Source organism: Ranitomeya imitator, chromosome 6 (assembly GCF_032444005.1).
Source record: "Ranitomeya imitator isolate aRanImi1 chromosome 6, aRanImi1.pri, whole genome shotgun sequence".
NCBI lineage: Eukaryota > Metazoa > Chordata > Amphibia > Anura > Dendrobatidae > Ranitomeya > Ranitomeya imitator.
Window position 1 is genome coordinate 291339066 of NC_091287.1, and position 5002 is coordinate 291344067.

Here is a 5002-nt window from a genome sequence, read left to right on the forward strand (position 1 = left end):
TCACAAGCCACATGGAGACAAAGACTGTCATGGTTGGCACGTCTGCCAAAAACCACTCTCTACTGAGGACATTCCGGTAGGATAAACTATGAACAGAACACTGCACTAGTGCTTTGTCCATTGGATTACAGTGGGTCAGAGATAGTTTGGTCTAGTGCGGCTTCTCTGATCCGAAGATGGGTTTTCTTTTGGATTATCTCAGGAACTGACTTAATGTCTTATCTTGTTTAAAGTTGTTATTATTGCGTTACATGCATGTTTTGGTTTCATTTTCTAGGTTGTTGGACATTATTTTAAAGACATTAATATAGTGAAATCCCTTACGGAATTTCAGACGGGGAGTGTGCTATTCCACGTATGTTTCCATGTATATTCCTCAGTTTCCATGTATGTTTATATTTTACTCTGTATTTAACTCTGCTGCCACCCAGTGGCCTTTTTCCGTATGGCAGCTTGTTATTCATTTATTTCTTGTGGGCATGTCTTACTTCCGGTTCAGGGGTCAAATCTTCTCTTCCTCTGGCAGCCATTTCCAGTTTACTTTCTGTTGTGAGAGGACACTTGAACTGGCTTAGGAAGGCATCAGTCTTTCGACCACTCTCTCTTGCTGCTCACACTTGCAGTCATACTTGGTGCTACATCTTACTGTACCCTGTCTACCCTGCATTTCTGGAGAAAATACTGTATTACCAGTTATACGCTGTATGTCCAGATCTACAAAATAAACAAGTCTGGATTACACAATCACTGGAGTGCATAATCTCTTCGGACACTGAGCAGCACTGGTCCTGTCTGCCTCACGTGGAGGAAAATACAGAAGGTACGTTTCTCTCTCACAACGCTTATTAATCAACTACACCTCCATTCGCCTCATGTGGGGACAGAACATACACCAAATTTAAAAGTCAGTGGTCCACAAGAGGGAGACACTGTTTTACAAAAGAAATCATGCTGTCACAAACGTGGTATGTATGGCAGAACTACTTCTGGGTTACTTAAATTAAAACACTAAGTACTGATAGCAAGGGGCCTAACTTTGCAGAAGACATATTTGCAACACTGTAACAAAGGCCAAATACGTGTCCACATCTTCACACACCGGTTGCAACCAATAAAGAGAGATTGATTGATAGATTTCATATTGAACGCAATACAATGCTTGACATGCAGAGGTGCAAACAATGCAATGCGCCAAAAATGTTGCAATTGGTCAAGTTAAATCTAGCAAAATGCATTTGGCATCTGAAATGTGCAACTATGACCCTGAAAAGAATTCACATAATGGGTTAAAACACAACGTGTGCTGATTTCCATTCAATCTGTATTTGGAAGCCGTATCAGAGAAGGAGTGCACTGTTCCCGGAGAAGATACCGCAATAACGGGTCAATGCCTGGAGTGGACAGAGCAAGCTCATTTTCCCTCTCCCAAATCCATTTACTATATGGTCTCCAATTAGGAGACGTATCAGATACTACACTCGATCTTGGGCGGCGGTGATGACGATGATCATAGCCAAAAGACCGAAAAGCGATAACCAGAAATGGTTTTGTACTTGTGCCGCCCCCCCCCCCCGAGGCCTGACACTCATCCGTCATCCTAGCCAGAAGGCCGAGAAGCAATAGCCAGAAATGGTTTTGCACTTGTGCCGCACCAAGGCCTAACACTGATACCCTTTGGGAAGATGGAGCAAAAGATTGCCCTGAGGAAGACATTTTAGCAACCGGACGCCTTCACAATGCCAGATCTGCTGTTTGTTCAAGCTGTGAGCCCCTCGTTTTTAATCTGCATAACCCCACCTATTGTAACCCTCCCCCCTCTTTGTTCCAATGTGCACTACTACTGAGTGCCAGGAGGAGGGCGAGAGGGAAATTCAAAAAACAAACAAGCGAGCAGCTGTCTTCCCTTAGCTCTCCTGATGCCAGGTATAGACCCTGCTGCCTACCTTTCACCATGCTGCCCGCCGCTGTTCCAGCAGCAGACTGAAGATGACTGCCACTGCAATGCTTTTTATAGGCCAAGGGCCCATTGTGGCACGTGAGGGTTCTAGCCCGCTGTGACACGTCAGGGTTCCGGACCATGGCCAAGGGCCCATTGTGACACGTGAGGGTTCCAGCCCGTTGTGACACGTGAGGATTCCGGACCATGGCCAAGGGCCCATTGTGACACGTGAGGGTTCCGGAACATGGCCAAGGGCCCATTGTGACACGTGAGGGTTCCGCTTGCAGATTCTATCTAATGCAGGCAGCGCACCTGGTTGCTAGAAAGCATTAGAATACTCACAGAGGTGGAGATAGGCAGCGTATTCAAAATGAGCACAGATACAATTTTTCCTTTTTTTAAATACATATACACCAAATTTAAAAGTCAGTGGTCCACAAGAGGGAGACAATGTTTTACAAAAGAAATCATGCTGTCACAAACGTGGTACGTATGGCAGAACTACTTCTGGGTTACTTAAATTAAAACACTAAGTACTGATAGCAAGGGGCCTAACTTTGCAGACGATACATTTGCAACACTGTAACAAAGGCCAAATACGTGTCCACCTCTTCACACACCGGTTGCAACCAGTAAAGAGAGATTGATTGATTGATAGATTGATAGGTTTCATGTTGAACACAATACAATGCTTGACATGCATAGGTGCAAACAATGCAATGCGCGCAAAATGTTGCAATTGGTCCAGTTAAATCTAGCAAAATGCATTTGGCATCTGAAATGTGCAACTTTGACCCTGAAAAGAATTCACATAATGGGTTAAAACACAACGTGTGCTGATTTCAATTCAATCTGTCTGTATTTGGAAGCTGTATCAGAGAAGGGGTGCACTGTTCCCGGAGAAGATACCGCAATAACGGGTCAATGCCTGGAGTGGACAGAGCAAGCTCTTTTTCCCTCTCCCAAATCCATTTACTATATGGTCTCCAATTAGGAGACGTATCAGATACTACACTTGATCTTGGGCGGCAGCGACGACGACGACGATCATAGCCAAAAGGCCGAGAAGCGATAACCAGAAATGGTTTTGTACTTGTGCCGCCCCCCCGAGGCCTGACACTCATTTTTTTTTTCCCTCAGATGGGAAGTTCCACAGTCAGATATCCAAAACTATATGGAACTCAACTCCCAAAACAGCGTGCCACATACTCAATGTAACCGCCATTCCCATCATCATTGGAAAACACAACAAAATGTATTGTTAACAACCAAAAAAAGCCTCAAGATACATTAACAAAATGTTTCCACTTTTTAGTTTTCCAAATTCCCTCTGCATCCACCTCCCCTCTCCTCCTCTGATCACACACAAAACAAAAATACAATTTTCCCAAAATGATTCTTATACAATTTTTAGCCTCAATATCCTTCCTTTTAAACACATACATATTCCTCACATCCCACAATACCTCTTTTATACATGCCATCATCAACCACAATACTCTCTCTTTTTCCCCACACATACCCAATCCAAACATAAAAAGCTCAAAAGACAACAGATTCACCTCACACAGCTCCTTACACAAATGACCCAGACCTGCAATCACACTTCTAGCATACTGACAATTCCAAAACAAATGCACCACACTCTCACTCCCACCACATCCACTCCTCGGACACCTCTCACTCCTCACTAAACCCCGATTTTTCAGAAACTCCCTCACCGGTAACAGCCCATGCAATGACTGCCATACAATCTCACTCTGCCTATTTGTCATACCCTTCATACGTACCTTCTTCCATACTTTCTGCACATCATCCCCTTACCAATTTAAGATCTGGCAAGGACAGCCTGTGAGCTCGTCCAACAATAATGTCACATTCCATCTCTCTGCACTCAATCATCTTATATACAGCTTTCTTCTTATCTAACAATCTCACATCCACATCACACAGTTCATACTTCACTAAAAATTTGTAAACCCACACATACCACACAGAAACCTCAAAAGCCACTGGGCTCCTAAGATCTCTTTCACGCCATTTCAAACGAAACAAGAAATTTCCAAACAAAAACCTGCACATACATGCATACTTCCCATCCATCCTAATCACGCCTAGTACAAACACCATAATATTCACGCCGAAAAATACATTCAAATTTGGGAAACCCAGTCCCCCCTTATCCAAACTCTTCATAACAATTTCTCTCCTTGCACGCTCCATACATGAACCCCAAAAAAAGACAAACAAAACCCTATTTAATCTTCTAATACACATGTAGCTTGGTGGAAAAACCATCGCAACATACAAAAAAATAGGTAACACAACACTCTTAATAACTAAAATGTTACCAAAAAACGTAAGATCCCTAAAATTCCAAAAATTTAACTTCCGCTCCACTCTCTCTCTCACATCCACCCAGCTTTCCTCTCCATCCAATTTCTCTGAAAATTTCACACCCAAAACCTTTATCGGTCCACTCACCACATTCACTCCAGCATCATCGCTCAGACTCCTCCCCCCAAAATTCTTACACTCACTCTTCTCCCAATTCACTTTAAAAGCAGATGCTCCACAAAAAATAGAAACCAACAACTTCACACGCCGTACCGAACACTCTGAATCACACAACACACACACACATCATCCATATAGCCACTCATCTTCCACTCTCTCCCCCCATCCCGGTACTTGCTCACCCCGAATCACCTTATCTTTTCTTAACAGACATAACAAAGGCTCAATTGCGCATATAAATACGATAGGGGACAAAGGGCACCCCTGCCGAACACCCGAAAATACATTTACTCTCCTCCCCACATTTCCATTCAACAACACACAACTATAAATGTTCTTATACAAACTTCTCACTCTCTCAACAAACTCAGAAGGAAAACCCATCTTCACCAACACACTAAACAAAAAAACATGCGCCAATCTATCATACGCCTTCTCAAAATCCAAACTCAACACATACACCCCCTTCTTACGATTCATGCAGTCCCACAAACAATCTCTCAACATACACAAACTTCCATGTATTCGTCTTCCAGGCACCGCACA

The 5002-nt window shown here is 43.3% G+C and overlaps 2 non-coding genes across 2 annotated transcripts; both read right to left on the bottom strand.

Annotated features, from left to right (window-relative positions):
* Positions 1–1343: 1343 nt before the first annotated feature.
* On the bottom strand, positions 1344–1533 carry LOC138643753 (U2 spliceosomal RNA). The gene has a single exon (XR_011314271.1). It is a non-coding gene; the product is annotated as a U2 spliceosomal RNA (small nuclear RNA).
* Positions 1534–2819: 1286 nt separating this feature from the next.
* Positions 2820–3012, bottom strand: LOC138643733 (U2 spliceosomal RNA). The gene has a single exon (XR_011314254.1). It is a non-coding gene; the product is annotated as a U2 spliceosomal RNA (small nuclear RNA).
* Between the last annotated feature and the right edge of the window lie 1990 nt (positions 3013–5002).